We start from the raw sequence: 11,780 nt of genomic DNA, 5'->3' as shown, positions 1-11,780 counted from the left end.
GAACCAGTAAGATGAAACAAAGGGTAAACAAAATTCTTTGTAAAACAGTGCCTAACAGGAAGCCTGGCATGCTACAGTCCATGGGGTTGCAAACAGTCAGACATGACTGAAGGACTGAACTGATACTGATACTGATAACATAACCTAACTCTATTTTAGTGTCATCCCTCATGTTAAGAAGGGGGCATAACAAAAATAATGATATGATAACGATAATGTTTAATATTATCATGCACAAGATATTTACAAGGACTTAAGTGGATTATCTGAGCTGCCCTGATGGCTCAGATGGTAAAGAGTCTGCCTGAAATGCAGGGGACCTGGGTTCTATCCCTGTGTTGGGAAAATCCCCTGGAGGAGGAAATGGAAATCCACTCCAGTATTCTTGTTTGGAAAATTCCATGGACAGAGGAGCCTGGCAGGCTACAGTTCATGGGGTCGAAAGAGTCTGACACGACTGAGTGACTAACACTTAAGTGTATTATGTAATTGAGTATTCAAAAAATACGATAAGGAATGGACTATCATCTCCATGATGAGGAAATCCCAGCTGAGAGATACTGGTAACTTTTTCAAACTCAGTTAGTAACAGAATAATAGAGTCATAATTTGAACACAGGTTGGCCTGATCATAAAGGGCCAGGTTTAAGAAGTATGCTATCATAGGAGATGCAGGCATTGGGCCATAGCCAGAACAGTATCTGCATTTTTTATATTTTGATCCTCTCCCATTCTCTGAATGCTGAAATCTTCCAATATTTGACGAGATGGGACCTCAGTCCAACACATCTACATTTCTAATTTTGTAGATATATAACACAAGGCATAGAAAAGCAAAGATACGTGTGTACATTGTGATTGAACATCCTTGTATTCTTGCCTTAGCCTTTTCCTCAGTCTCCTAACTTCCTAATCTTCCTCATGTGCCTCAGTGTTGTTGAGAGGCTCAAATAGAGGTGTTCACCTCACATCTGACATGTTCCTTCTTGGTCCTAATCTTGAGCGTATCAATAAACACTGACTCATAAACCAAAGAACTTGAATGAGTTGGACAAAAAGTTGTGCATTTCCAGTTAATCCAGAAATTTGATGGGACTTCCATGTTGGTCCTGGGGTTAGGAATCTGCATGCCAATTCAGGGGACATGGGTTCGCTTCCTGGTCCAGGAAGATCCCATGTGATGAGGAGCAACTAAGTCCACTCACTGCAACTTCAGAAGCCCATGGTGCCTTGAGCCCATACTCTGCAACAAGAGAAGCCTCCACAGTGCAAAGTCTGAGCACCACCACTAGAGAATGTTCATGAAGACCCAGCACAGGCGAAAAATAAATAAGCAAAAAAGAATATGCAAACTCTTCTAAAAATAAATGAAATTTGGTGAGATAAGGAAAACCTGGCAAATGCCTGGGCCTCCACATAATGCTTTATTTAGTGGCATTCAAAGTAGAATATTTGTATTGTCACTGTTTCAAAGTGATGGCAAGACCAAAGCACAATGTAGACAGGCTAAGAGGATTGATTATTTTTAGTGAGCCAGCAGATGGCAAATGCAGTTCAGCAAAGGAACACGAAAGGAACTGATCACAAATGTTATATGCTAATCATATGACGCTTGGATGGGAAAACATTTTCTTTATGGCTATTATGTGAAAATAATGAAAACCATTAGCTTAATGCATAAGTAGTAAGTTCCATTTTTAATATTCACTGAATTATATGCATGCATATTTTTCAATGAATAAGGCATTGTTTAGTATATTTGATGTAGTCTGAGAGCTCTTATGCTAGGCCATATGCAGCAGGGGTTATTATATGGCTCTAAACACAAGAGATTGGAAATTTCTATGGGAGAGTTTTACCATTTAGGCATATTCAAGCTGAAATACAAGAGACTTCATCTTGGGAAGGATCAATAAGTCATTACCATTAGAACAGAAAGATATATATATATATATATATATATATATATATATATATATATATTTAGGTGAAAAGTTCCCAAAATAAGACTAATATACACTTAAATTGAATCTGTAGTTTGTTTACAGCTGCTTAAACAAAGTATCCTGGACTAGGTGGCTTAAACAGGCCAGTTGAATAACAGAAATTTGTTTATTCGTGGTTCTAGAGGCTAGAAGTCTGAGATTGAGGTGTCAGCTGGATTGATTTCTTCCAAGGACTCTTTCTTTTGCTTGTAGACAGTCACCTTCTCCTTCAGTGGTCTTCATTCTGAGTGTGTACGTGTCCTAATCTCCTCCCCCTCTTTTGAGGAAATCAACCATATGCCTTGGTAATGACCTCTCTTTTTTTAACTCAATGTCCTCTTAAAAATTTGGGAGAATGGCATTGAAACATGTATAATACCATATAAGAAATGAATCACCAGTCCAAGTTCGATGCAGGATACAGGATGCTTGGGGCTGGTGCACTGGGATGACCCAGAGGGATGGTATGGGGAGGGAGGTGGGAGGGGGGTTCAGGATGGGAAACATGTGTACACCCATGACGGATTCATGTTGATTTATGGCAAAACCAATACAATATTGTAAAGTAATTAGCCTCCAATTAAAATAAATAAATTAAATTTAAAAAATTGGCCTCCAAATATAGTTACATTCTGAGGTCCTGATGGTTAGGATTTTAAATAACATGAAATTTGAGGGGGATGAAATATAACCCATAACACTGTCTTATAATACAGTCAAGGAAATAATTTCTTCTGTTGTAATCTGGTATTGTTCCTATTGAATAAATATTAATTGAAATGTATTATGTTATGTGATAGATATAGTTATGTTGAAGTTTACAATTATAATAGTCCAGAATTTGGGAGTCTAACTATATCAACAAATAATATTCTCATTTCTTACTAACATGGGCTAGATTCTAGGTGTTTCATCCCTCTTCCTCCCCAGAGGTAGAAATTATGTTTCTTATAGACTCAGACCCACTTTATGGTTCCCACATGCATTAACTCATTCATTTATTCATCAAACATTTATTGGATATTCTAGAGTTTAGCATTGCTTCTTTATCTGCTTCAACGCTGATGATTGGATTAGATTATAAACTACAAATGATGTGATTAAAAATAATGAAAATAAGTGGATGTTTACTATGGGCTCAGGATATCTCAAGGTTGAAATCAAGGTGTCATCTTGGCTGAATTCTTATCCTAAGGATTTGGCAAAAAATTTGCTTTCATATTGTTGGCAGAATCCAGTTCCTTGTGGTTCCTAGACTGAAGTCCCTGCTTCCTTGTTGGCTGTCAGCCAGGGGACCACTTCCAGCTCCTAGAGACTACCTGCATTTCTTACCAGTTGGCTTTCTCCCTCTCCAAACCAGCAATGGCCTATCAGATCCTTGTCATGTTTCATATCCCTGGCTTCTGCCATTCTCTTACTTCTAGATCCAGATTTAAAGGATTAGCTTAATCCTAATTCATATGATTCATATGATTACATTAATCCTACCCACATAAGCTCCCTTTCTTAAGGACAACTATATCATATAATATAATCTAACTGTAGAAAGAAAATTCATCTTGCCCTCTCTCCAGCTAGCTGGGTATGATGATGCCAGTTTAAGAGGACACAAAGAAAGATGCAAGGTGCTTACACTCTAGCCTCAGAACTGACACTTCTGGCAGAATTATCTCTTCATTTCATAGGCAAAAGGAAGTCACATGGCCAAAATCAAGGGGCAAGGAAAGTCTCTTTACCTATAGTGGTAAGAATTGCAAAGTCAAAAAGCAAAGAACATAGATACAAGGAGGAGTGACTCTTTTACTTTTGGTTGACCAACATTTTCTGTAAAGAGTTGGATAATAAATATTTTAGATTTGTGGATTGTATACTCTATCACAATAACTGTATGCTGCTGTCGAGTCCTCAAAGTAACTGTAGACAATACCCAAATAAAACTATTTACAAAACTGGCTTCAGGTTGGATTTGACTTGCCAGCTATAGTTTGCTGGTTCGGTCTATATTTCATCAACTATGCTCTGACTATACCTCGTATTTTGGTCAAATGCTGTCAGAACAACATCAAATAACACATTATGCAAACACTCAGTGGTTTCCCCAAACAAACATTTATTATTATGCTGACAGCTCTGCAGAGGAACTGCAGTTTGGCTGATCTAGGGTGGGTGGCTCAGTTTCAAGATGTGGGTTGGCTGGGCTTGGATCCAAGCAGCAGGTGGAGTAGGGCCTACTAGCCAGGTGTTTGTTCTGCACCCAGGTTGAAGGGGCAATGATCATCTGGTGCAAGCTCTGCTTATGGGATTCAGAGGAATGGAAGATGGAACCAGAGCTCCGTAAGGCCTCTGATCATGCCGTGTCTAGTAATATTCCATTGGCAAAAATAGTCATAGGATCAAACTGAACATAAATAATATGATAAAGTATACTTGATCCGTGATGAGAAAAGGAGAGATGTGAATAATGACAGCAAAAATCCAAATGATCATACCTGATCGCCTCACAAGCTAAGACAATTTTCCCTAACTATTGTCTATTTTTTTGAGAGGGAGGGACCCTAGAAACACTTCACACAAGAGAGCTTATTTATCATATCAATGTGACTTACAAATGGTAGAATAATTCTAAATAAACAGGAAGCACTCCACTCTGTGTAATAGAGAAATGCTTACCTTATCATTTATAGATATCCCCCCCCCCATTAATTCACTTGTATTGCCGTCAACTACAAAACAACAGGAAGAAAATTAACTGGAAGAGACCAATCACTGGCCATGGAAATTATGCCCAGCACCAATCAAATTCTCAGCAGGTAAACTTGCAGAAGCACTGCAAGGAAAAGTGTAGAATCTACTGCTGATCAGTTCAATTTCTCTCACTTCAAGGTGCATTGTAGACAGATTGCACCAGGTAAACCATGAAGAAAGCCCAGATATAAATCTGATTCCAAGAACTGAGAGATATGAGAGTCAGCTTATGTAAGCAAGTGGTTCTCAAATCTGGTTGGAAATATGTCACCTTAACGGCATCTTAAAAATTCTCACCAGTTTTCTAGATTTCAGATGAATCTAGGAATAAAGAGTAGTGATGCAGATACAGAGAACAGACATGTAGACACGGTGGGAGTAAGGGGGATGGGATGCATTGGGAGACTGGAATTGACATATATACATTTCCATGGGTAAAATAGATAGCCAGTGGGAACCTGCTATAAAGCACAGGGAGCTCAGCTCAGTGCTCTTTGATGACCTAGAGGGGTGGGATGGGGGGTGGAGAGGAAAGGAGGTCCAAGAGGGAGGGGATATATGTTTACATATGGCTGATTCACTTGTTTGTACAGCAGAAACCAACATAACATTGTAAGGCAATTGTGCTCCAATTAAAAAAGTTCTCTGACAAAATTTCTGGGAAGAGAGTGACAATGGTAGCATCATTTCTCCATCTTTCCAAATCTCCACATAAAACTAATAAAACTAGCTGAAGAAGTTCAGTAGCAAACCCAAAAACCGATAGCCAATAAATACAACAAAACTAGATGGCAAAGTGTTTCAGTGATCTGTTGCTGCATAACAAATTTGGGCTTCCCAGGTAGCTCACTGGGAACCCACTTGCAATGTCAGAGACATAGGAGATGCAGGTTCGGTTCCTGGGTCAGGAAGATCCTCTGGAGGAGGGCATGAAACCTACTTCAATATTCTTGCCTGGAGAATCCCATGGACAGAGGAGCCTGGTGGGCTCCAGTCCATAGGATCACAGAAAGTTGAACATGACTGATCACACATGCATGCATGTAGGATATGTATCAGATCAGATCAGTCACTCAGTCATGTCCGACTCTTTGCGACCCCATGAATCGCAGCACTCCAGGCCTCCCTGTCCATCACCAACTCCCGGAGTTCACTGAGACTCACATCCATCGAGTCAGTGATGCCATCCAGCCGTCTCATCCTCTGTCGTCCCCTTCTCCTCTTGCCCCCAACATCTCAGGTGGATGGTTCTAGCTCTAGGCCTCTCAGAAGGCTGCAGTCAGGGACTGCCTGGGATTAGAACAGTGAGATAGATGCTAAAGCAGCTGAGGATGGGCCATGCAACTTGCTCTCTTCATGTGGCATCAGGGTCTTTTCATGTAGTCTTTGCAAGTAGATTTGGATTTCTTCAGAGCATGATATCCTCCGGAGAGTAAGACTATGTACTTACATTATGGCTACAGGCTTCAAGAATATTCCATCCAGCAAGGTGAATATGGTACAGTTCTTTATGACCCAGTTTCAGAAGATAGTGACATTTTAGCCATATTCTACTTAAAAATTCAGTCAAAAAACCAGTCCACTTTCAAGGAGAGAGGATACAGACTCGACTTCTTGGAGGAAATGGTCAAATCCATACTGTCATGTGTGTGTGTGTTTGTTGCTCAGCCGAGCCCAACTTTTTGCAACCCCATGGACTGGACTGTAGTAGCCTCCCAGGCTCCTCTGTCCATGGAATTCTCCAGGCAAGAATACTGGAGTGGGTTGCCATTTCCTTCTCCAATTTTGCAATGTGAAGATGTATTTAATGACAGATATTGTTGGAGCCATCTTTGAAAAGTATCATCTTCTATACAACATATTGTGAACCTTAAAGATACAAATGAGTGGGAGCAAATTACCCTCAGCCCCAATACTTGTATGGCGTTGCCTTTGTGTATGAGGAAGCAGCAGCAGCAGGGGGCATGTGATGAGCCTGGAAACAGAAAAATCACAAAACAACCAACAGCTGTGCACAGGACCTACTATAGGTGGACTGCATAGCAGCAGCTGAAATTGGGAGGAGATCTGCTTCTTTCAATAGCTGGGGAATGTAAAAGTTCAGTGGTAAGAAGAATGCAAGGGGCTGAAGTAGCTGTTTTATACTCTTGAACGTTACCTGACAGAGTTTCCTTATAAATCAGGGCTTATAAGGGGAAGACATTTCTGGAAATTGAATCAAAATTGAGTAGGATAGAACATTAAAGATAAGGGAAAAGACATTCAGGTAATAGTGAGGAGAGCACTCAGATGTATTAGAAAGGAAGTTGCCATATTTTGGCGCTTGCATACATGCTAAGTCACTTAAATCATGTCTGATTCTTTGCGACCCCATGGACTGTAGCCCACCAGGCTCCTCTGTGAATGGGATTCTCCAGGCAAGAATACTGGAGTGGGTTACTGTGCCCTCCTCCAGGGGATCTTCTTGACCCAGGGATCGAACCCATGTCTCTTGTGTCTCTTATATCTCCTGCACTGTGAGGTGGATTCTTTATCACTGGCACCACCTTTGAAGCCCATTTTGACACTACACAAATACAATAGGACATCGACTGTTGAGGACACAGACTAAGGCTAAACATGGGGGATTAAAAAACTTATCAGCTTGCGCTAGGACTCTGGCTGACAAAGCCGAAAAAAGAACCTAAAACCAGAGGCTGAAAAACAGGGCCTTCTCTCAAAAAGAGATTCATGAGGAATAACCCCAAAGGCAGGAGGGAAAAACCTAGTGTTGCTTACATTTTTTCCAACTTTGTGTTTATATGACATGACCAGGTAAAATAAAGTACTGACTAGGGATAGCCATCATGTTTTTAGCCAGTTGGAGTTGCATTCATTCTTTTCCTTCATTCATCAAATATTTATTGGGTCCTCAGGATTTACCAGGAAATGCGGCAAAAGCTGTGAACAGAGCATCTTTTATCTTGGCTCAGCTCTACCCTTCTCATTTAATTCTAAACCTAGTCTTGTTCGCATGCTTGTTGCTGTTGTTTAGTTGCTAAGTCCTGTCCAGTGCCTCTGCCACCCCACGGTGGCAGAGAGCCAGCCAGGCTCCTCTGTCCATGACATTTTCTAGGCAAGAATACTGGAGCAGGTTGCCATTCCCTTCTCCAGGGGATCTTCCTGACCCAGGAAGAACCTGGGTCTCCTGCACTTCAGGCAGATTCATTACTGTTTGAGTCACCAGGGAGGCATACTATATATCTTAATATGTCTCAAAAAATGTGAAGTTCTATACTGAAGCAACTTATATTTGATTTTTCATGGGCACTTGAACTGTTAGTACTCTGTGATTTTCATTAAAGAAAGAAATCACCATATGGTTTATTTATCAGATGTGTGAGTTACAGAATTGGTCATGGATTTTGAATACTAAGGAGGTTAATTAATATTCTCGCCTGAAAGTAGCACCACTTTACTTTTATAGGGAGATGGGCTCATGAATTACCAGTGAATAGAACCTATATTTCTTTTAATAAAAAAAGTGATTGTTATCTGTTTTAAAGCATGGCATGCATACATCTTTCAGAGTCATATTGCATTTGAAACATTGATTTGGCATTAAAAATTGCAAGAACATGTTAGCAAACATGAGTCTCTGTGCCAATAAATCTTAAGATGTCCCTCAAAGAAATACTAATTTGGAATGGAACTTAGTTCAGATCTCCTGACATGCTGAGTTAATCACAATAAACTGACTCACTGTAGAACCGTTTAATACTTCCCTTTTAAAATTTGAAGAATGAAAACATAGTTTAAGTAATGGATGCTAAGTTGTTCTTTCTGACAACAGTTAGCTTAAGAAGCTAATTGCTTCTTTAAGGTAGCACCTTTTTAATGGTACTTTCAGTAGAGACATTGCTTGTCTCCTTGTAAGCAAGGACAATCAATCACCCATTCAGCTCTTGGAGTGTACCACCTTTTATTTAAACACACATGCGGGAGAAGGGGAGGCAGGCTATAATTCAGCCCTGTTTTATAGCATTTGGAATGGTGATTCTATTTGTCAAAACATTGATCTTACTCATCTTGAATCTGGCTGAAAAATGATGTCACTGCACCGGATTTGCACGGTCATGAATAGCTTGGAATCTATACTGAAACCATAAAACTTGCCAAAGACACAGTATTTCATCAATGCAAAGCAGCTCATCTTTTCTCCAGTGGATGAAGGAGACTAGAGCTTTGCATACCACTTGTAGTGTGCTAAGTCACTTCAGTAGCGTCTGACTCTTTGCAACCCCAGGAACTCTGGCCCACCAGGCTCCGCTGTTCATGAGTTCTCTAGGCAAGAATACTGGAGTGGGTTGCCATGCTCTCCTCCAGGGGATCTTCCTGACCAGGGATTGAACCTGCGTCTCTTACCTCAAACACAGTGGTGGGTTCTTTACTACTAGTGCCACCTGGAAAGCCCAATAGTGTACTTTGCAAACTCCTTTGGGTATGGCATCTGCTGAATCCTTACAGCAATATTACAAGGTACTTCTTTTTCTTTTATACAATAAAACTGAGACTTGCAATCTGCAATTTATCCAAGGCATTGAACAGAACTAGAAACTAAAGTTTCAAAATTCAACCCAAATAATCTTTCTATTAAAGAGTACTATCTTAGTGTTTGATGGTCAAATGCTTAAATCTGGTCTGGTGAACTCGTTTTTATGTAAGAGAGTTCAGTTCAGTTCAGTTGTGTCCGACTCTTTGCGACACCATGAATCGCAGCACGCCAGGCCTCCCTGTCCACCATCAACTCCTAGAGCTCACCCAAACCCACGTCCATCGAGTCAATGATGCCATCCAGCCATCTCATCCTCTGTCGTCCCCTTTTCCTCCTGTCCCCAATCCCTCCCAGCATCAGAGTCTTTTCCAATGAGTCAGCTCTTCGCATGAGGTGCCCAAAGTACTGGAGTTTCAGCTTTAGCATCATTCCTTCCAAAGAACACCCAGGCCTGATCTCCTTTATTTTTTTTTTTAATTTTTTCAATTTTATAGAAATATAATTGCCATACAATATTGCAGTAGTTTTAGTTTCACAACATAATGATTTGATTATGTATCAATTGAGAAATGACTACTGCAGTAAGTTTAGTCACTATAGATCACCTTCAGTATAGTTCAATTCAGTCACTCAGTTGTATTTGATTCTTTGCAACCCCATGGACTGCAGCATGCCAGGCTTCCCTGTCCATCACCAACTCCCTGAGTTTACTTAAACTCATGTCCATCAAGTCAGTGATGCCAACCAACCATCTTATCTGTTGCCCCCTTCTCTTCCTGCCTTCAATCTTTGCCAGCATCAGGATATTTTCAAATGGGTCAGTTCTTCAGGTGGCATCAGGTGGCCAAAGTATTGGAGTTTCAGCTTCAGCATCAGTCCTTCCAGTGAATACTCAGGACTGATTTCCTTTACGATTGATTGGTTTGGTCTCCTTGCTGTCCAAGAGACTCTTCTCCAGCACCACAGTTCAAAAGCATCAATACGTTAATGCTCAGCTTTCTTTATGGTCCAACTCTCACATCCATATATGACTATTGGAAAAAGCATAACTTTGACTAGATGGACCTTTGTCAGCAAAGTGATATATCTGCTTTTTATTTTTTAATTAATTAACTAATTGTTTTTACTTCACAATATTGTATTGGTTTTGCCATACATCAACATGAATCCACCACGGGTATACATGTGTTCCCCATCCTGAATCCCCCCCCCTCCTCGCTCCCCATATCACTTATCTCCTTTAGAATAGACTGGTTGGATCTCCTTGCAGTCCATGGGACTCTCAAGAGTCTTCTCCAACACCACAGTTCAAAAGCATCAATTTTTCGGCACTCAGCTTTCTTCACAGTCCAACTCTCACATCCATACATGACTACTGGAAAAACCATAGCCTTGACTAGACGGACCTTTGTTGGCAAAGTAATATCTCTGCTTTTGAATATGCTATCTAGGTTGGTCATAACTTTCCTTCCAAGGAGTAAGCGTCTTTTAATTTCATGGCTGCAATCACCATCTGCAGTGATTTTGGAGCCCATAGAAATAAAGTCTGACACTGTTTCCACTGTTTCCTCATCTATTTCCTATGGAGTGGTGGGACCAGAGGCCATGATCTTAGTTTTCTGAATGTTGAGCTTTAAGCCAACTTTTTCACTCTCCTCTTTCACCTTCATCAAGAGGCTTTTTAGTTCCTCTTCACTTTCTGCCATAAGGGTAGTGTCATCTGCATATCTGAGGTTATTGATACTTCTCCTGGCAATCTTGAATTCCAGCTTGTGCTTCTTCCAGCCCAGCATTTCTCATGATGTACTCTGCATAGAAGTTAAATAAGCAGGGTGACAATATACAGCCTTGACGTACTCCTTTTCCTATTTGGAACCAGTCTGTTGTTCCATGTCCAGTTCTAACTGTTGCTTCCTGACCTGCATATAGGTTTCTCAAGAGGCAGGTCAGGGGGTCTGGTATTGCCATCTCTTGAAGAATTTTCCACAGTTTATTGTGATCCACACAGTCAAAGGCTTTGGCATAGATATATACACACATATAAATGTTACATATACTTATAAATGTACCTGTATATCTCTATGTGCTTGGTTGCTCAGTCATTTGATCATGTCCGACTCTTTAGAAACATACATACATATATATATATATATATATATATACATATATAAATACACACACACACACACACCCATGTGGCACAGTAGTAAAAGAATCTGCTGGCTAATGCAGGAGAAGCAAGAGACACAGGTTCGATCCCTGGGTCAGAAAGATCTCTTGTAAGAGGGCATGGCAACCCACTCCAGTATTCTTGCCTTGAAAGAGGACCTTGTGAGTTACAGTCCATGGGGTCGCAAAAGAGTTGGACATGACTTAGTGACAGAACAACACATACCACAAGAAACAGAACAAAAGAGTTTAAGAAATTGGCTCACTTGATTGTAGAGGCTGACAAGTATAAAATTTGTATAGCAGGCCAGCAGGCTGGAGACTCAGGTAAGTGTTGATGCTTCAGT

This window comes from Bos grunniens, chromosome 20, assembly GCF_055505025.1.
Source record: "Bos grunniens cultivar Pamir isolate PY7600 chromosome 20, Bosgru_T2T1.0, whole genome shotgun sequence".
NCBI lineage: Eukaryota > Metazoa > Chordata > Mammalia > Artiodactyla > Bovidae > Bos > Bos grunniens.
This window is presented reverse-complemented; position numbering follows the sequence as displayed.